Source organism: Elephas maximus, chromosome 15, assembly GCF_024166365.1.
Source record: "Elephas maximus indicus isolate mEleMax1 chromosome 15, mEleMax1 primary haplotype, whole genome shotgun sequence".
NCBI classification, from domain to species: Eukaryota; Metazoa; Chordata; class Mammalia; order Proboscidea; family Elephantidae; genus Elephas; species Elephas maximus.
The window spans coordinates 72729396-72751754 of record NC_064833.1 but is presented as its reverse complement, the minus strand read 5'-3'; the positions used below and the strand labels follow the sequence as shown (position 1 = coordinate 72751754).

At 40.0% G+C, this 22359-nt stretch overlaps 1 protein-coding gene across 3 annotated transcripts in view; it reads left to right on the top strand.

Moving 5' to 3' along the window:
- SULF1 (sulfatase 1) overlaps positions 1 to 22359 on the top strand; it is a 224025-nt gene that overhangs the window by 23348 nt on the left and 178318 nt on the right. The window lies entirely within an intron of this gene.

Genomic DNA, 22359 nt, shown 5'->3' with positions numbered 1-22359 from the left:
ATAGTCATTAACTTACATCTTTCATTTTGAACTTTAAGAAACAGAAATTTAATAATTCAGAATAAAAGATTAGAATAAGCAAGTGTGGTTTTGACTTTCAGAAAAATAGCTTTGTTTTTAAAACTTAATCTAGATTTCCTTTTTTTTTTTTTGTAAGCATTTAAAGGAAGGCCTTATGATTTTCGGAGCAATGAAAGAAATAAGTCACAGGAAAAATAACACTTTTATTCATATTTTTAGGTCATTGGTCATATTTCAATCCACTGGAAAACATGATTGTGAAGCTGGTTAAAATTATAAAGAAATTAGGCTTAACAATATTCCAAATTCTGATGAAATGGAAAATTCTATTGAGAATGTGGAGATAATGTAGCAGAATAATGATCTGTTTTCTTTATAGCTAAAGCCTTACTGCAGTAAATGCTGAAAAAAGATTTTAAAAATTCTTCTTATTATTTTGGTCTATAAGAATCCTTTGCATTTCAGTTGTCTATAACGAAAATGAAGTGCTCCATTTTTACTACTCAAAGGAAGGACCAACTGCAAAAAAGCTGAGCTCTTACTAAACTCTTCACAGCTCTTTCATTCTGCCGTGGAGCAGCAACTGCTCTTCAATGTCTATGATCTTTTCTCAAACATCCTCATAGGAGGAATTCAATTGAAAAAGTATGACACATAGCGCGAGAGAAACTTTCCATTTTCTCTCGCTGACCACAGTGATGCTTAAATTTGTTCTAATCTTCTTGTAATGCAATTGGACAATGGACTTTCTTAGTTTGTACTCTACTGTAAAGGTTAGTAAGTCACCTGAAATTTTAGGTCCTTTGGTTTTTCCCATAGTTGATTAAATATTTGTCCTTTAATGTTCAAAGTGCTTTTAAGTATTTCATTTGATTTTGACAACTCACGTGGGGTCACCATGAGTCAGAATTGACTTCATGGTGGCAGTTTTGGGTTTTTTTTTTGTTTGTTTTTCCTGGTTTATGAAGCCCTGGGGGGTGCAAACAGTAAAGTGCACAGCTACTAACCAGAAGGCTGGGTCTTAACACACTTAGAGGCACATAGGAAGAAAAGTCTGGTGATCTACCTCTGAAAGGTCACAGCCATGAAAACCTGATGGTGCACAGTTCTACTCTGACACCCATGGAGTTTCCATAAATAGGAATCAACTCAAAGGCAACTTTTTTTTTTTTAATGGAACAAGTCACACAACTAAGTTTCCGTGCCCATTTTAAAGATTAAGAAACAGACACATTGTTAGGCAATACACGCATGAAACATTAGTGATAAAGGTCATGATGGGTGCAACTTACTCTCATGGTGTTTAAGAGTATTTTTTTTTTTTAAGTGTACAGTTCAATGATTTTTAGTATATACACAAAGCTGTGCAACTGTCACCACTATCAATTTTAGAACATCTTCATCATCCCAAAGAAGTCTCATGGCCATTAGCAATCGCTCTCCTTTTTCCCCCACCCCTTTGTTATTGTTGTTGTCGGGTACCATCAAGTAGATTTCAACTCATAGTGGCTCCATGTGACAGAGTAGAACTGCCTCATAGGGTTTTCTTGGCTGTAATCTTTATAGAAATAGATTGCTAGGCCTTTCTCCTGCAGAGCTTCTAGTTAAGTTCTAAACACCAGCCTTTTGGTTAGCAGCCGAGCACTTAACCATTTGCACCACCAGGGCTCTTTCCTTCGGCAGTGATTAATATATACCTTATGGCTGTATAGATTTGCCTGTTCTGGGTATTTCATACAAATGAAATCACACAACATGTGAGTTTTTTTGCGGCCGGCTTCTATTTAGCATACTGTTTCAAAGTTGTACCACATATGGGTATTTCATTTTTTTTGACTGCTAAATAATATTTCATTGTATGGATATACTGTCACCGGAATAAGGTTCTTCTCTCACTGGTCAAGAATGAGCACTCGCTGGTCAAGAATGAGCAGGTAAGGCATGCAGTTTTCCACACAAGCAAAGCATTATTGAAGAGGCTTTTGAGTGGAGACTAGGAGGGCCTAAGCAAGGCATACCCCCATTTCACAGAACAAAAGACTTGCCTGGGTTTTCAAAAGTTCTTGGGCGGGAAAAGATGCATGTTAATTCACAGGCATAGGCGGGGATATGTTAACTACGGTGCTCGCAGCAGCAGCTTTCTAAGATGGCTCCTGTCCCAGAGGCCTCTGGGATTCATAGCAGGGCTTATTATGGGGTGTCAAGCCTGTGCAGTCTCTCGCTCCCCAAGTTCGATTCCCTGGCTGCTACTGCAGCCCCACACTACCCCTGGTGGAAGGTCACACAACGGTCACAGGTGGATGTTCTGCGCATGTCCCTGGGGCTGGTTTTATCCAGCTGCTTCTGAAAGACATCTTTAAAGAAGTTTGCAGGCTGTTTTCTGAAACCCTGCCCCATTGTTCTGGGGAATGGCTCCATTTCTGCACCCTGGCCCGTTTCCTGTACTTTGCAGATTTGGGGGCCCCTGTTTTCCCTGTCTTACCCCCCCCCCCCCGAGAGACTTTAAACCCATAAATCTTTATGGGAATGTGGACGGAGGTCTCTGCTTCTGTAACTTTTTCATGCTGGACTGGGGCGTTATTCTTGCCTAATCAAGTAGAAGTCTCTCGCTACCTGATCTAAGTGCGCGCTATTGGGACCTCTTCTTGGGGAATCATTTGGTAGCCTTGCATGACCAGGAGCTTGGCCTGAAATTGTTGTAAACAGGCAGATACGAACTTTACCAAAAGCTTAAATAGGCAGGAGCCGAACGTGAGTGGCTGTGGCTGCATTGTATACTATTCTCCCAGCCATTAACCGTGATGTCTCTGCCATCTTTGCAGCAGCTTTAGCAGCCAAATCAGCCTTGTTATTCCCTATCGAATCTGTTTTACAGATGTTTTGTTTGACAAAGCTGCTTCCATCCATATACCACTCAATTTCTGGGTTTTCTAGAAGTTTTACTTGGAGGTCCGGAACTAGAGTAGACCGCATTAATTACTTTTATACAGTTACGAATAGAGGGGAGTGCTTCCCACACTGCCCACCAAATATCTTGGCTTCGCCCTCTTTTGTTTCTCAATCTCATACTGTTTTTTCTTTACATTCTCTGGCCTACCTCACAGGAAAGAGGAAAAGTACAGTTCCTTACCTTAGGCTTTCTGTCAACCCCAGTGACTGTACAGTCACAACTGGAGAGTGGGCCTGGATTTTGGATTAAAACAGAGAAGGCAGCTTTCATGTCTAGGAAAAATTCAGTCTCTTTACCTCCCACATCGAGAGTAACCCAAGGCTCTGCTGCAGAAATAGTGATGGTCTTCTGGCCAGGAGCTGAGTGGACCTCTGGGTTTCATCAATAGGGCCGCTCTTTCTCCTCCTAGAGGAACATCAAGCACTGCGGGCCTGCCTGGACTGGCCTCCTGGGGGAATGGGGGAAGTCAACCGGGTGCTCTGTTTTACGACACTCAGGACACTCTGCCTTCCAACGGCCTGTCTTTTTAGCAATACCCACACTGGTCAGGGTCTGTACTCACCAGCCAATGAGGAAATTCTCATGGAGGTCTTGGTCTTCAGGATCCTGTAGGGTTACCTTGTGGTGGGCCCTGAAGTATTACTGTCAACAATTGGGCCTTTTTCTTCATTTTATCCTCTGCTGCCAGGTCCCTGTTGTTAAAGACCTTAAAGGCTTCCTCAACCAGTTGTGAGCGTGGAGTCTGGGGTCCTGCCTCTATATTTTGCAGCTTCTTTCTAATATCTGCTGCAGACTGGATAATAAAATGTATAGCTAGCAAAGTCTTCCTTCTGGCCTTTCAGGGTCAGTGTTAGTATATTTCCTAAAAGCCTCAGTCAGCCTGGTGAGGAAGACTGATGGGTTCTCCTCTGCTGTCTGGGTGATTTCTTTCGCTCTATCATAATTAACAGACTTGGCTACACACTTCTGAATCCTGCTTATGACACATGTAACTAAACGTCTGGCTCTTTCTTTACCGTCCCCATTGTAATCCCAATTTGGCTCCGCATTGGGGACCGCTTCTCCTCCCGGTCTGAAAATAAGATGTGTTGGTTGTGGATGGTTAGCATCATCTGCCTGTTCTCTAGCCTTAGCCAGGATTCTAGTCTTTTCATCCATACTACAGCCGTAAGTTAAGATGACCCATCACATGTCCCGATGTCAAATTAAAATTCAAGTTACATTTCATGAACTCATCCTTAAACCTTTTAGGGTCTTCTGACACATTCCCTAAATTTTCTTTGCATTGGCTTAAGTCTGAGACTGAAAATGGCACATGAAGCTGGGTTGTGCCTCTAGTCCCATAAAAAAAAAATATATATATATAGTGACTGATAATTTTTTTAAAGATTCCTCCAATTCAAATATCCCATAAGAAGGAATTAAAGTTACCAACCATACCCTGAGTGTTGGACTAATGGGCTTTCTTCCTAAAGTTCTCAAAGTGTACTGTCCACACATTTATCAGGAATCTAAACAAGAAATTGTCCACGTAAATTTACTATCATTAGAGAATTCACGATTAGCAAGATAATACAGGATGGGCTTCTCCTGTTGGAGGTCTCCAGTGAATCCGTCCAAAACATACAAAGTGTTCTCTCTGAGGGCAACCTGCCCCTCCTTGGTTTACTTATTAATAGTCATGGATCACATACTCAGAAGCAGAAATGGAATCTAAGACAAAATAGAGTTTGAGCCATGAGGTTGATTTCTTCTATAAAATAGAAACACTAACAAATAATGTTAGGCCAATTGTTTGCAATAACCAATGAAACCATGACTCTAAGGCCTTTGAACCAAGGAAACAAACCTCATGAGGTATTTGTTTATGCATAAGCAGTACCAGCAGCCATTCTTCAAGTGCTTCAGCATCGACTGCATTCTCTAGGCCTTCAGATTGTATGTTAGTATAAATACCGCAGCATTCATCTGTTAAGGCACAGAGTGTTCCTTGAGAGAATAGGAAATCTAATGTTATTCTAATTTGTGAAATCATAGCTCAAATCTCAGACAGTTTTCTGGTTATGATATTTATAACTTTAAGTTTGTCAACAGGAACTTCTAATTCAAGAGTTACAATATCTAAACCCGCTAGTTACATAATTTAGGAGAAAAGAGGAATATGGTTTCTTATCTCTAGAAAGTAGGACCTTAAAGCATTTCTCATTTCCAGAAAGAAAGGCCTTAAAACATCGGCAATATTCCCACATAAAACCCATAGTACACTTTCGTTTCCTCAGTCTTATGCAGCTAGTTTCTGCTCCGTGTGATACTGGATCAACCGCAGTCTGTGAGCCCATCAGCATCTGCATTACGAGTTTTGGAAATCTTGATTGAGTCTAGTCACAGTCCCTTTCATGAGTCCAATATAGTCCCTTTTTTTTTTTTTTTTTTTTTGAGATATTCTGGTCAAACGTTTTCAGAAAATCAGCAAAGCAAAAACTTACCTGCAGATGACAAAACTTAAGATGGTCATGATTAATTTATAAACATAATTCTTAACTGTGAAAGATCTAATAGAAATTAATTACAAGCATAATGTAAAGGCCAAACAAAATCAGTTAAAAAAACTTCAGATAAAAACATTTCTAATAATAACCATTAACCATAATTTTAAAGAACTTCAGATGTAACAGATAATAATCCCGAGACACAACACTATACAGTCAGGATATACTAAGAACATATCAAGATTATCAAGTCTCTAAATACCTGAATAGTAATAAAAATAACTGCATAGGTAAATAATGTGAATTCTTTAATTAATCCATTGACTTTGATATTGCTAGATTCAAAAAAATTAAGTTTTAGCACTCTTTTTTTAATAAAAAAAATGTTTTTTTCATGGCAGAAGTTTATCATAAGTTACCAAGAAACAATATGTTAGTTATTCAGCTAAAGATCTTAAAATAAAAACCTTAGCTTTTTCTTTTTTCCTAAAGCCATGTGGCTTGGTTTCTGACTCAGGAGTTTTATTCTAATGACAGACTAAACTTTTGTCTTCAAGGCAGATTACACAAAGAAGAGATTAGCTCTTTAACTCAATAATTAAATAAAATTTTGTAATCTCATAAATTAAGCCATTAAACTTCTGTCAGACAGATAAAACTTTTGACCATATCAAATAAATTTATTTTTAATAAACCTCTTAAATACTCTTGTAGTGTATCCCTTTAAATAACAAAAATGAAGTCACTCTAGCAGACCCAAATGCACACATACATGTATCCTTTTTCTTGTGATATAAAAAGCAAAAAGTATATAAAAACAATATCTATTAACTCAATTTGACATCAATAAATTACCTAAAAGGTCTTAGAAATTATTTTAAGCCTGAATACCGTAAAACATAATTAAATGAAATAAATTTTCTTTAAATATTCTAAATTTTCATTTGACTTTTACTATTTCTCATATTTTTCCTATCTAATTTTATCAACCAGCTTTGGAAATCACAAAGTCTCTGTTCAACTGACTAACATTGTTTCGGGCCATTTCAGGCATGTCTTATTGTGATTTCTATTTGACCTTAGCAGCTGAGGGCTGGGGGCTGAGGAGGCCTGATCTTGCCCCACCCTTACTTACGTTTTAACTCAGGGTAGAAGACAAGATTAGCCGTTCTGAATCATTTACATATGTTTAAATTGACAGAGACATTTCGAAAGGCTATCTACCCAGTAAATACCAAAGGTCTTTAGCAACTTTGTAAATGAATCCATCAATTCTTAGCTAGGGGGACTGGGGGCTGGATGGAGTCATCCCAATTCATTTACATACATTTAAGTGCACCTAGACATTTTGAAAGGCAAAAAAAAAAAATTTTTTTTTTCTCTTTTGCTGTTCTGGAACTGCTATTTTTCCTTTAAGACAAAATTATCTTTTTTCTTTAAACCATCTAGAGCAAAAGATGACCAGTTGCTTGGTAAACAGCCCAATCAATAAATTCTCAGGAGTCTCTGTAAGTATGTTCCAATTTAACCTGAGTTTCTTTTCACCATTAATTTCTATGCAACACACAAATTACACATAAGACACAGACAGAAGTGACTGAGATAATCTTGCAGTCTTAACCTCCCAGACAGCCCTGGTCACACATAAGACAAACAAACAGAGAGCACTCAGACCAGACAAGTCAGAAAGGGAAAGGGGGAACAAGGATGATTTTAGTGAGGTCTAACACATTACTAGGGATATCTGAATCCCCACTTTGATCTTCTGGATACCTTTTATCCCCAATACCAAACGGAGGGGCTTCAATCTCTCAATCTAAACAGAGACCTCTACACCTATTCTCCCCGAAACAGGGTACACCATCTAGAGGCAGACAATATCCAGACACACAAAAATGACAGCTGAAACAAGTGGCTGGGCAAGAGGGCAGCTTGAGAGGAAAGGAAAGAGGAGGAAAAGGGACAGGCCACCATTTCCGTCAAACAGTGCACTACCAGCTGACCAGAAATTCCCTACTCCCTGGGGTCAAAAAGAAGGCGTCACTTTGTCCCCGGGGTCAGAAAAACCCATTGCACTGGGGACCCTCCATAGACCTTTCAGTAGAAATTCTGGTGTGGAGCCCCCTAGTCCCTGAGGTTTAAGAAGTCGTCCCTTGGTCCCTAGGGTCAGAAAAATCCATTGCACTGGGGACCCTTCACTAGTGACTTCCCCCCCACAGTATGAGACACCCATCCATGGGGGACTCCCAGGTGGTCTTACCCAGGCAAATGACTCTTATCTGCCACTTGGATTTCTATTGAGTCCTCGTGATTGTGCTTCACATTTCCAATGAAAAACAGACAGTTTGCTCTGGAGAAAAATGAAGCTAAGGTCAGGCTGTGAGGAGTAAGGGGGGAGAAGTCCTTACCAGTGGAGAAACGTGAGAAGAACTTGGTCTTGGCAGCTGCTTTGTTCATCCACCGGGGTCAGGCAATTCTCTCCACACTGCCTCCAGTCCGAGAATGGGACACAAAGGGTTCCCTTGTGCCTCCTGGAATCTCCTGGCTGGCTCACCAAAATTGTTACCGGAATAAGGTTCTTGCCTCTCACTGGTCAAGAATGAGCAGGCAAGGCACACAGAGTTTTCCACACGAGCAAAGCTTTATTGAAGAGGCTTGCAAGTGGAGACGAGGAGGGCCTAAGCAATGCATACCCCCATCTCACAGAACAAAAGACTTGCCTGGGTTTTTTAAAGTTCTTGGGTGAGAAAAGATTCATGTTTATTCACAGGCATAGGTGGGGATGTGTTAACTACGGTGCGCGTGGCAGATTTCTAAGATGGCTCCTGTCCCAGAGGCCTCTGGGATTCGTAGCAGGACTTATGGGGTGTCACACCTGTGCCGTCTCTCACTCCCCAAGTTCAATTCCTTGGCTGCTGCTGCAGCCCCTCACTACCCCTGGTGGAAGGTCACACAGCAGTCATAGGTAGATGTTCTGTGCATGTCCCTGGGGCTGGTTTTATACAGCTGCTTCTGAAAGACAACTTTAAATTTTCTGATACCCTGCCCCATTGTTCTGAGGAATAGCTTTGTTTCTGCACCCTGGCCCATTTCCTGTACTTTGCAGATTTGGGAGCCCCTCTGTTCCCTGTCTTAATACCACACATTATTTATTCATTCTTCAGCTGATAAACATTTGGATTGTTTCAGCCTTTGGGCTATTACAAATAATACTGCTGTGAACATTGATGTAAAAATTTTTGTGTGGACATACATTTTCAATTCTTTTGGGTAGATACCTAAGGGTAGAATTGCTGGGTTATATGATAACACTGTGTAATCTTTTGAGGAACTGCCAAACTGTATTTCAAAGCAGGTGCACCGTTTTACATCCCCACCAGCAATGTATGAGGGTTCCAATTTCTCCACATCCTTGACAACCCTTGTTATAATCTGACTTTTTAATTATAGCTGTCCTAGGGTGTAAAATGATATCTCACCGTGGTTTTGATTTGCCTTTCCTTGATACCTAATGGTGGTGAACATCTTTTCATGTGCTTGTTGGCCATTTCTTTATGATCTTTATAATACTTGCCTACTGTATTTTTACACAAATAAATATGCTAATTTTTACAGGCATAATAGTATGCTTATGAAAATACCTCATGGGGGGAGCGGTTGGCAAAGAAAAGTAGAAGGCACATGTTATTTGCATAAAACTACAGTATTCAAGTCCTTTGCCCATTTTTTGAGTTGTTTGTCTCTTTATTATTGAGTTATGAAAGTTTTCTATATGTTCTAGATGTAAGTCCCTTATCGGAGGTACAACTTGGCAAAAATTTTCTCCCATTCTGTTGGATGTTTTTTCCCCTTATTGATGATGTCCTTTCAAGCACAAAAGTTTTTAATTTTGATAGAGTCCAATTTATCTAATTTTTTTTTCTTGCTTGTGCTTTTGGTGTTGTATCTAAGAAAACCAAACCTGTTGCTGTCGAGTCAATTCTGACTTATAGCGACCCCATAAGACAGAGTAGAACTGCCCCATAGGGTTTCCAAGGAGTACTTGGTGGATTCGAACTGCTGCCTTTTTGGTTAGCAGCCGAACTATTAACCACTATGTCACCATGGTTTCCCATATCTAAGAAACCATTGTCTAATCCAAGGCCACAAAGATATAAGCCTGTTTTCTTCTAGGAGTTTTATAATTTTATCTCTTACAGTTAGGTCCCTGATCCATTTTGAGTTTTTTTTTTTTTCTTTTTTTAATATATATATATATATATATATATATATATATATACATTTTTGAGGGAGAGGTCCAACTTTATTCTCTTGCATGTGGGTATCCAGTGTCCCAGCACCATTTGTTGAAAAAACTCTTCTTTCCCCAATGAATTGCCTTGGCATCCTTGTTGAAAATCAATTGACTATAAATGTGAGAGTTCATTTCTGGACCCTCAGTTTTATTCCACTCATTTATATATCTATCCTTATGCCAGTATCACACTGTCTTGATTACTGTAGCTTTGTAGCAAGTTTTGAAATCCAGAAGTGTTAGTATTCCAACTTTGTTCTTTTTCCAGATTTGGCTCTTTTGGGTTCCTTGAATTTCCACATGAATTTTAGAATAAGCTTATCTATTTCTGCAAAGAAGCCGGCTGGGATTTTGGTAGGGATTATATTTAATTTGTAGATCAATTTCCAGCATATTGGCATCTTAACCAAAATAATTCCTCCAACTCCTAAACATGGATGTCTCTTCATTTATTTAGGCCTTATTTAATTCAACAATGTTTTGTAGTTTTCAGAGGATATGTTTTGCACTCCTTTTGTTAAATTTATTTCTAAGTATTTTATTATTTTTTAATAATTTTATTTTGTTATGATTGTTGAAAAGGGGAAAATATTTTTATATATGTACTATGTATATGTGTAACAACTTGGGGCAAATTGTTAAATAGATAAATTTGGGTATATGGTAGACAAGTGTCCTTTCTACTATTCTTTGCAATTTTCTGTAAGTTTAAAATTATTTTCAAATACATAATGTTTTAAAAAAAGAAAGAAACAAGAGAGTTAAGTAATTTGCATTTACTAACAGAGTTGATTAGGGGCAAAGTGAAGAACTAGAATCCAGGTCTCTGTCTGTTTCTCGCCATTTCCTCCAAACCTCTAACATATTTCTGTATAAACAGAAAAGTAATTTCCACTTAAAGCATTTATAAACCACAGTCACACCTTTTGTCAATCAATCATCAATAATAAGTACCATGGCCCAGAGAAAACTCATATTTATGATTTAAGAATAACCTTTATTTGGATATCATTTTTATATTATTTTTACCTACTTTATTTTATTTGATTCTCATAACTCTTTGGATGAAGTAGATAGGACAAGCACTATGAAACCCATTGTACAGATTAAGAAACAGGCTGTGGAGGTTATTTGTACCATTAACGTTCACAGCTAAGTGCAGAGTCTAGACAGAAACCTAAGTCTTAAAATTCCAGAACCATTGCTCTTTCTGATATTGTCCTCTTCATATCCCAATACCTTTTCCTACTCCTAATAACTATATCTGGAAACCCTGGTGGTGTAGTGGTTAAGTGCTACGGCTGCTAACCAAAATGTCGGCAGTTTGAATCCTCTAGGCCTCCTTGGAAACCCCATGGGGCAGTTCTCCTCTGTCCTAAAGCATCACTGTGAGTCAGAATCAACTCAACAGCAATGGGTTTGGTTCCTTGGCATAACCATATCTAAGACTTCTGGGGCTTATCATGTACTTGGCAAGAGAATAAAATTCTCTTAAAAAGCAGAACAAAGTGACTGAGAAAAATGCCTACGTTTTACTTACTGAGATTAAGTATCTACCTACCTTGTACAAGTAAGTTATCTAATTCAATCTTTTCAACATCCCTGTGACTAGAACTCTTACTGTTCCTATTTTACAAACAATGAAATAGGTTCTGAGGGCTTGATTAACTTATTATAGAACTGTAGAGTCTATATGACTCCAGAACCCATATAATTAGCTGCTGTTAAATGCCTTCAAGTCAATTCCCAACTCATGGTGAACCCCATGTGTACAGAGTAGAACTGCTCCACAGGGTTTTCAAGGCTGTGACCTTTGAGAAGCAGATTTCCAGGCCTGTCTTCCGAGGGCCTCAGAGTGGGTTTGAACCACAACCTTGTGGTTAGTAGCCCAGCGCTTAACCATTTGCATCACCCAGGGACTCTTTTTTTTTGTGTGTGCTTTAAGTGAAAGTTTACAGCTCAAGTTAGTTCCTCATACAAAAATTTGTACACATATTGTGATATGACCCTAGTTACTATCCCTATAAAGTGACAGCACGCTTCCCTTTTCCACCCCGGGTTTCCCGTGTCCATTCAACCAGCTCCTATCCTTTTCTGCCTTCTCATCTCACCTCCAGATAGGAGCTACCCATTTAGTCTCGGGTATCTACTTTAACTAAGAAGCACATTCTTCACGAGTATTGTTTTCTGTTTTATAGTCCAGTCTATACTTTGTCTGAAGAGTTGGCTTCAAGAATGGTTTTAGTTCTGGGTTAACAGAGTCCAGGAGCCGTATCTTCTGGGGTTCCTCTAGTCTCAGTCAGACCATTAAGTCTGGTCTTTTTACATGAATTTGAGTTCTGTACCCCACTTTTCTCTGGCTCCGTCAGGGACTCTCTGTTGTGTCTAGGGACTCCTTTTTATCCTAGCAACTAAATAGTTATTCCACATTTCTCCCTTTTCCCAGTTGATATTTTAACCAATTTCTTTTCCATATATTCAGTAATTTTTATAATTATGCAGTTGAGAGAATTCTTTCCAGGAACATAGTTTGTACGGAAAATCATGTGTATGTGAGTAAGTGCTCTGAAAGCAGGTACTACATCTTATTTGCATCAACAGCCCCTGACACACATAAAGCATTCAATAAATGCTTGTTAAGTGAAGGAATGATGTTTGGAATTCCCTACAAACTTTCAAGATATCATGATCTAACATAAACATAAGACCTAAATATTAAAAAAAAAAAAGTTGGCTCAATTCACGAAATCTCAGCCTTGCAGCAAAGCACAGTTTCAAAGCCAGAAAAATAAAAGAAACCAAAGAAAGAAAGAAAGAAACTGCACTTTTAATTGAGTCTAAATAAGACCCTGGTCTGGTGATAATCTGACCAACGTGGCCTTTGACATTCTGGATAACATCTTTTATATTGTAATCCTTTGTCTGGATGACAAAAAGTGATGCCAGTGTCACTGCTGGTTGGATTCCATGATTTCTCCCTTAATCACTCAGGATAAAAAGAGGTGAACATTTTAGCCACCGGTTCAGGAGCAGTAGCACCTCCTGGCTCCACAGCCAGCTGTCTAAGTCCCCTCGCTACTTCTTGGGGCAATGATTCAGGAAGGAACCAACAAGAGGGAAGATGGTATCCAAGAAAAGTGCTGGGATATGTCTTTTCACCTCACTTCTTCCACTCCACTCTCCCAGCCTCGTCCATTGTGATTTCTCACCACTCTAACTTCCCATCTGGCTCATTTGTATACATTTTTACCCAAATAAAAATGCCCTCAATGAGACAGATTGACCCAATGGCACGGGACCACCATTCTATTATACATAAGGTCGCTATCAATCAAAGCTGGCTTGTCAGCAACTAAAAACAAAGAATGGCTAGGGGAGTTGCAAAAATCGTGTGTTGAGGGGACCCCTTCCCTAACTCTTTTCCGTCTACAGTGATACCACCTTTGTCCTACTTGTCCATTCCAGAACAGCACATAGACACCTTAAATGCATAGCTTAACATTACTGCAATGTAAGGAAATTTCAGAGTAAAAACTACATTCATGGAAGTCAGTCGCGCACTGTGCCTCATGTTACGCAGCTTGGCACAGGTCTAAAGCACTGAAGCCATTCCTTTCAGGCGCTCCCAGTTATCACTACCTTTGCAGCCCATTATCCTTCCCTTAGGCTCTGACCCTTAGCCTCTGGTTCTTACTAATTCCCCTTTCAGTCACAGACATGGTCCCTGCAGAGTCTGCAGAACTAAGGTTTTTTTCCCTGTGTGAATCTCTGTCAGCATCTCTATGAGACTGCAGCCTCTGGGACAGCTTGTGTCCTGGGTTCTGTTCCCCATCCCTCCTGCTTGCTTTTCACCTTCTCTGCCCTGTCTCTGTCCCCCCCTCTTCCCCAGTGCCTTCCTGCTCTTGGGCATATATGTTTTTGCATTTGCAATTTGTTCTTCCACCAGCTTACAAAAAGATAGGCGGTGACAAACTGGATTTAGCACATACTGAATTTCTTGGAGGATGTTCTCTCTGTCCATTTTTCTGTGTCTAATTCACAGTTTTCTATCAACAGACTTTCTTCAGATTTCTAACACCATCCCCAACACTTTGAGTTTCCCTAATCTCACTAAATGACCCCCCCACCCCCGAGGCTAAAGTCACAGCAATAATTATTCAAGTTATTATTAATGATTATCAACCACCGTCTTTTTGAAAAGATTCTTATGATTTTCCCTTTATAGCATTTAAATATTTATATTTAAATACAGAAACCTAGGCAACAGTTGTTAGGGCCACCCCCTGGCTAATGCTCACTGAAAAGGCAATAGGACATTTTTGGCTCACTCCAGGCAAATAATATTGAGCTAGTGCTACAGGAAGTGAACACCAAAGAGTATCAGAAAATGAAGGATGAACTGACTGATACTGAGCACCTACCCCAGGCCATGCCAGACACAGCTAGTCATTTTCAGGCTTTGTTATTCCTATAGTGTTGTTGTTGTTGGGTGCCATCGAGTTGATTTTAGACTCATAGAGACTTCATGTGTTACAAAGTAGAACTACCCCGTAGGGTTTCCTAGGCTGTAAAGTTTTGCAGAAGCAGATTACCAGGCCTTTCTCCCTTGGAGCCACAAGGTGGGTTCCAACTGCCAACCTTTTATTTATCAGCCAAGTGCTTAACTATTGTACCACCAAACCAAACCAAACCTGTTGCCATTGAGTCGATTCCAACTAAGAGTGACCTTATGGCCACCAGGGCTCCTTTTCTCCTATACAGTTGTTGTGAGGTACTATCAAGTTGGTTCTGAAATACCGCCCAGTCCCACACGATCCTCACAATCCTCATTATGCTTGAGCCCACTGTTGCAGTTACTGTGTCAATCCATCCCATTGAGGGTTTTCCTCTTTTTCACTGATCTTCTGCTTTATCAAGCAAGATGTCCTTCTCCAGGAACTGGTCCCTCCTGATAATATGTCCAAATTGCGTGAGATGAAGTCTTGCCATCCTCGCTTTTAAGGAGCATCCCAGCTGTACTTTTTCCAAGACAGATTTGTTTGTTCTGACAGTCCATTGTATATTCAATATTCTTTACCAATATCATAATTCAAAGGCATCAATTGTTCTTTGAGCTTCCTTATCCATTGTCCAGCTTTCGCATCCATACGAGGCAATTGGAAAATAACGTGGCTTGGGTCAGGCACACCTTAGTCCTTAAAGTGACGTCTTTGCTCTTTAATACTTTATAAAGAGGTATTTTGCAGCAGATTTGCCCAATCCAATAAGTAGTTTGATTTCTTGACTGCTGCTTCCATGGGTGTTCATTGTGGATCCAAGTAAAATGAAATCCTTGACAACTTCCAGCTTTTCTCTGTTTATCAGGACATTGCTTATTGGTCCAGTTGTGAGGGTTTTTATTGTCTTTATGTCGAGGTGTAATCCGTACTGATGACTGTAGCCTTTGATCTTCATCAGTAAGTGCTTTAAGTCCTCTTCGCTTTCAGCAAGCAAGGTTGTGTCATCTGCATATCGCAGGTTGTTAATACGTCTTGCTCCCATCCTGATGCCTCGTTCTTCTTCATACAGTCCAGCTTCTTGGATAATATGTTCAGCATACAGATTGAATAAGCATGGTGAAAGGATACAACTCTGACTCACAACTTTCCTGACTTTAAACCAGGCAGTATCCCCTTGTTCTGTTTGAATAACTGCCTCTTGGTCTATGTACGGGTGCCTCATGAGTACAATTAAGTGTTCTGGAATTCCCATCCTTAGCCATGTTATCCATAATTTGTTATGAGCCACATAGTTAAATGCTTTTGCATAGTCAATAAAACACAGGTATATATCATTCTGGTATTCTCCTTTCAGCCAAGATCTATCTAACATCAGCAATGATAACCCTAGTTCCACATTCCTATACTAGCCATTCTAATTAAGTACTTTTCTCTTCACCATTTCTGTAGAATCCAAGCTTGTCTCCAAATATCCATGTGTTTCTCAAAAGAAAGTTCTAAAATGGTACATGTAGAAACAGTTGAATTGGTATATGTTTTGCTGTGTAGATTCTTAACAAAAAAATAAATGAATGAAAATTAAAAAAAAGAGACAGTTCTGTATAAATGCTATCAATAGAAAACCTAGTCATTAATTACATGAGGGCAGTTTACATTTTCCTGCAATTTCCACCTTTTTTTTCCCCAGACTGATTAAAATTCCTATTCTGATAAAGTACTTCTTCCCACAATTTACTAGGCCTGTTGGTGAAGAGCTACATGAAGGTTTGCTGTGAAGCCAGCAATGAGGAGAAGTCTGAGATTCCAATAAAAAGCTTGTTAACTGGTGTGCAACATTGTGTCCATTAGGATGGAACAACTCCCTACAGAACACACAGGCTGGTCTATCCATGGTGTGTTAAGTCCTACTGAAGTGCTCATCTCTTTTAGACTTGTCCTTTGGGCTCTGCCCAAGCCAGCCCTGAGGGGACCATTTGAACAATCCCCCATCGAAAATGCTATTGGTTATTTAGCATATAGGGCAATGAAAGTACAGCTCCGCGTTTTCACGAGCTGTTATCACTGTTGTTCTGAATAAGCAAGACAGACATGAGCAATGGTGGTTGACTGGTAGGGTTTTTGCCTTCCATGCAGGAGACCCAAGTTTGACTCCCGGCGAATGCACCTCAAGTACAGCCACCACCCGTGTGGCAGTGGAGGCTTGTGTATCACTATGAAGCTGAACAGATTTCAGGGGAGCTTCCAGAAGAAGGTAGACTAGGACGACAGGCCAAAAATCAGCCAATAAAAACCCTATGGATCATGACAGTTCTATCCCATCGTGCATGGGGTCGCCATGAGCAAGGCCCAACTTGGCAGCAACAACAGCAAACACAAGCTTATTTAATGTCTTTTTGTTTGATTTACATGCCTTTGCTTCTTCAATCATTTACAAAAACTGGTGGTAAATGGGAAGGAATTTATCAGACAAGTATATTATCTTTTCCACCATCAGCATGTGGGATCACTTCTTGAAAGGTCCTCTTCAAATCCTCCTTCATTTCAAACTGATTTTAACAAACTGGAATCCACAAGCCATAACTAGGAAGCTACAGTAAGCCAATTTATTCAGTTAATTTGCATCAGGCTAAATAATGTCTCCTGACAGATTATTTCTGTTCTAAGAAACAAATACTTTTTAATCCTGGTCAGGCTGTTGCTAAGGATAAATGATTTCACATTTCTCGTAAAGATGCCGGTCATTAAGAATATTAACACAAATTCCTTCTCCTTGAATAGAAGTGAGCTGTCATTTTAGCAATGCTGCTGTGTCAGCCTTTCTATTGTTAAACCCCACAAATGATGAGAAAATGAATTTACTCTTTAGAATTAGTCAAGTGAGGAATCCTTTGAAGCAGGGGTGCAGGGCTTTGCCTAGACTCTGTAATCACATAAAAGCCAATACTGTATGTATGTTGGTAAAATGTTTCGAAACTGAATGAAGACTATTTGTTGTGATTGGAAGCGACTCAATAGCACCTTTTTTTTTTTTTTCTTACCATAAGACCTTACAGGCAGAATCTTATCTCTGAAAAAAAAATTTCCCACTCCTAAAATAGAGTTTTGATGAGCAACAAAGTTTACGTAAACTCTTGTTCAGCTGAACGAAGAATATATTTTAATCTGTCTGAGGTACTACATGGAAGAGAAGGGAGGTGATTATAGTACAGCCTCCATGTGAAGATTGGTTGTGGGGTTTGAATATATTTATTTAATCTATAAAGCTCTTTCATAAGGTAGAATGCAAACGAGCTTTTAATTAACACATTCAATGGTTGAGAATGAAGGATGTGCTGCTTATGAAACAATTTACATTTTTACTTTGTAGCTTAAAAATAAGTGGAGGAAAACATGTCGATGAGTGAGCACAACCTCGGTGGCTATGAGTGGGAACCGACTGATGGCACCTAACAACAACCAAAACAACAACATGCCCTGGCAATGATTTTCAAGTTCCACAACTCCGTTTCTCCACACATAAAACTTCCTTCCGGCTTCCCATAAAGGAAAGATTAGATCCCTGTTCAAGAATGACAAGTATTTAATATTCAGAAATGACTCCATAATAAAGTGCTTGGATTCTATAGAAATGGTGAAGAGAAAAGAAGATTAATTTCAAACCAAAGTCCAGTACAAACATGACCTTCCTACTGTAAGTCTCTTGAATAGGAAAAGCAATGACATCTAGGGCTTTGTTTCTGGGTTTGAGAATTTGGAAATATATTGAGTATTAGGATGTTTCAGTAGGAAAAAAAAAAAGATCTGTTTATTGTAATCTCTTGCCTGTGGAGATGAGAAAAATTCTTTCAGCCACACTTTACTGAAAGAATGCAGTTAGTAAAGATTTAAATGAGAAAGGATGGAAGGGTCACCTTTTTATTCCTTTGCCTGTAGGCAGAGCTGCAGTTAAGCCATCCCAGGAAATAGAACAAATCTATTGCTCCCCAAAATCTCCAGGTGACAATGATAAAAATTAAAAAGAGCAGATGGAAAAGCTCAGGGGTCTTGAAATTAATAAACGCCGGTTCTGGCTGACATAATTTCAGTTAAAATTCATTTCTATTTGCAAATAGCCTTGACACGTAGCAAAACTCCAAAGGAAGGGATGTTTGGTAATTGTTCTCTGCAAATACTCTATAAATACTTTCGTGCCTGGTTGTCCTACAAGTGTGCTGACCAGCCATGCTGGCTGGTGTGACCTCACATTCCCTTGGCTACCTCTGACCTCTCGAGAGAAATGTCTTCCCTATACCTATGGTGTCTGGGGGGTGGGAGGGTGGGGGTGGTGGGGGGGTGGTGGTGAGTTACTTTTGACTGTTTTGATAAACATGGGGTTTAAGCAGCTTCTCCAGCAAGAGATTCCTGGGCCAAGTCTGTATAATTAGTGAGATGATTTCACGCAGAAGTATACTTCACTGCTACTTTGCTTAGAATGAAAAGAGGAAGGAGCTCTAGATCCTCCAGACAAATTACATATTCAGCCCTTCACTTGATTATGATTTGTCAGGAGGTAAATGTTGACCAACTTCAGACTGTAGTCAAGGGGCCAAAAAATGGTCCAGCTTGCCAAAGTGAAGGTGTTCCCACTTTGTGCTTTTGAAGGAGGATAAGGTCAGGAAACATAATGAGATCAGAGAGCTCAACCTTGCTGCAGACTTGAACTTTACACCCTGACTTAACAAGTGAGAAGATAAAGGACAGGGAGAGGCCAGTGGCTTCAGGCAGAGCCTGAGAATCTCAAGTTATGCCTGGGTCAGCAACATTAACTATAAAACCTTGGTCAAGGCATTTAAACTCTCTGGACTCCAAACTCTGTAACTTTGTAATGATAAGGAGTAAAACCAGATCAGAAGTTTTTAAATATTTTTTCTCACTAGCAAACCCTTGTTTCAAACAAAATCTAAAAGTCACTCCATAAATTAGATAGAAATGAAGCTTCTTCATTTGAATCAAGTAATTGGAGCCCAAGCCCTGCAGACCTGCTGTCTCTCCCTCTCACATTTGCCCCCTCCCCACACCCCAAAGGTTCCTGAAGCACCTCCTTGAAAACCTAGGTCTCCATGGAACCGAGTTGGAAAACCAGCAGATGAGATAGTAACTAAGTTTCCTTCCAGCTTTTGGCATGGTAGAAAAATCATAGAATATGGAGTCAGGCTCTTAGTCTGTCACTTCCTAAAGTGTATGCTCAGACTCAGTTTCTGCATCTGTAAAGTGGAGCTAAAAGTAGCTCTATCTTAGAATGATCTCTTGGTTAAGAATGCAAGCAAAACATTTAACCCAGTGCCTGCAACCTAGTTAGATACATAGATACCTATTAGATAGATAGATAGATCCCAAACCAACCAAACCTGTTGCCATTGATTGATTGATTCTATTCTGACTCATAGTGACCCTATAGGACAGAGCAGAACTCTTACAGGGTTTCCAAGGAGCGGCTGGTAGATTCACACTGCCAGCCTTTGGGTTAGCAGCCATAGCTTTTAACCACTTCTCCACCAAGGCCCCAGATAGATAGCTGCCATCATATCAGCTCTGACTCATGGCTACCTTATCTACAACTGAACCAAACACAGTACGGTCCTGTGTCATCCTAACAATTGCCAATCCATTGTTGCATATATTGTGCCAACCCATTTCACCGAGGGTCTCTCTTATCCTTGCTAGCCCTCTACTTCACGAAACACCATAGTCTCCCCCAGCGATTAGTCCCTCCTTGATGATATTCCCAGTGCACGTGAGCCATGAGTCATTCAATGGCTAATTTTCAAAAGTAGGTCATTCTTCCTCATTTATCTTAGTCTGCAAGCCTGCCTGAAACCTGTCCACCATGGGTGATCCTGCTAGTATTTGAAATAGTGTGTTCTTGGGTTAAAACACCATAAAGTTTAGTAAAGCAAAAAGAAAGGTTTTATTCAGTATCTATTCAAAGAAACAAAAGTAGGAAATGGACAAGTATGCTGCCAGAGCCACGTCTGTCCAAGTTCGAGAAATATTACAGAACAGACAAAAGTGGGAAAACGGACAAGCATGCTGCTACAGCCATGTCTGTTCGAGGAATATTACCGAATAAACAAGAGTGGGAAAACAGACAAGCATACTGCCACAGCCATGTCTGCCTGGGTCCAAGGAACGTTACGGAATCATCGGTAAATATTAACGTTACAAATGGGCAAAACCATTGAAAGCTTCACCTTTTCACAGACTGGCTAAAACTGTGAAGTCACTGTGATTCTACATTTTGAACAGTCTTTCTTAACAATCATTGGTACAGGTTTCGGTAATGACAGTCAGGAGAGTCTTCATTGGCCCAACAAATCTTACTATTCACTAATGCTAATAGTGGAAAGTCTTTTGTACTGTGTGTTACAATTTGTTTATGTGAAAGTTTCCCTAAAAGATGTTCTCCAAGATGGTCCTAGTTATTGTCTTTACACCTCAGGACTCAGTTGATATGTCCTTGGGAGTCTTTGTGGGTCCCTGTGTGTTCTTCTCCAGCTTCTCCAAGGAATAATGGCTCCAGTATTATGTCCTAAATCAAATGGCATAGCTTCTGGCATCACAGCAACATGCAAGCCACCGTGTCCAACAAACTGACAGACAGGTGGTGGTAAAACCAGTAGGTACTCATAAATGGTAGCTGTAATAAAGGTCACGACTCTGCCTTGAAGGGGAAAAAAAAAAGGGGGAAGACCCTGTATTAGGAATACTAAATTGCAACGAAACCTCTGTGATTCCTGAAGCCAAACTCTCAAGAACTCGAGGCTAAAATTCTTCTTTAAAACCTGAATTTTTTTTTATTGTTCCACATTAGTGGAGGCGGGAAAATTCTTCTAATTCACTGAATATTCTGTATGCACTGGGGAGCATGTACTGTGTAGACACACCCCAAGCCTCTTAAATGACACCATGGCTGACCCAACTACCACAGATGGAATTTAAAGCATGTTGCTTTTGCCAAAGAATAACAAGGGAAATGTCACCAGGAGCACTTTAATACAAAGCCACAAGAAATTCAGTACCTGACAGCCTGGGCTACCCCGTATCATAAAGCAATTCACCGGAGAACTGTTGTTCATTTCTTGAGCTGCTGTTGTGATAAGCTGCATTCCTTCAATAGTGGAGGAATTCCCTCCTAAAGCAGATCCCAGAAGTCTGCAATTTATGAAAATCTCACCTTTGGAGAATTTCCCTGGCAGCCTGTAAAGTAAGCTTAACTTGATATGTCCTCTAGTGTGTGGTAGGGAAACCCTCATGTAGTGGTTAAGTGCTACAGCCACTAACCAAAAGGTTGGCAGTTTGAATCCACCAGGCGCTCCTTGGAAACTCTATGGGGCAGCTCTACTCTGTCCTGTAGGGTCGTTATGAGTCAGAATGGACTCGATAGCAATGGATGTTTTTGTGGTTTACTGTGCAGTAGCAGAGGCTCAGCACGTATCAGCATTGTTTTTTCCCTCACAAACATGCCTCCTAAAGGAAGCCGACTGAAGTGAAATTTAGGCGCTCCTCTCTGTGTTGTATAAAGGCTCTCTTTAAGAACTTAAGATTTCCAAACATACACAAAGTAGGGAGGACTACAAGCCCTCATGTACCTGTTGTACAGCTCCAGCCACCATCAATACTTGACTTGTGTGGTGGCTTTTACCTAAGCCCATGTGGCACCTTTCACTCAGACTGATGGTTCAGGTTAAGAACAAGTCAGTTGTCAGTTAAATTCAATAAACGCTCATTACAGCAGTTGCCATCAACTCAATCTCAACTCACGGTAACACCGCGTGTGTCAGAGTAGAACTGTGCTCCATAGAGTTTTCAGTGGCTGATTTTTTAGAAGTAGATCACCAAGCCTTTCTTCTCAGGTGACTGGTTGAACTCAAGCCTCCAATCTTTGGGTTAGTAGCCAAGAGTATTCACCATGTGCACCAACCAGGGACTCCAAACACGCATTAAGCACCTGCTTTGTGCAGGACCCTGTCCTAGGATCCGTGGAGAAAAACACGAGGCCCCGAACCTAGAGCACCGACAACACATAAGGAATTACCACAGAGAAAAAAAAAAAAAAAAAATTTTTTT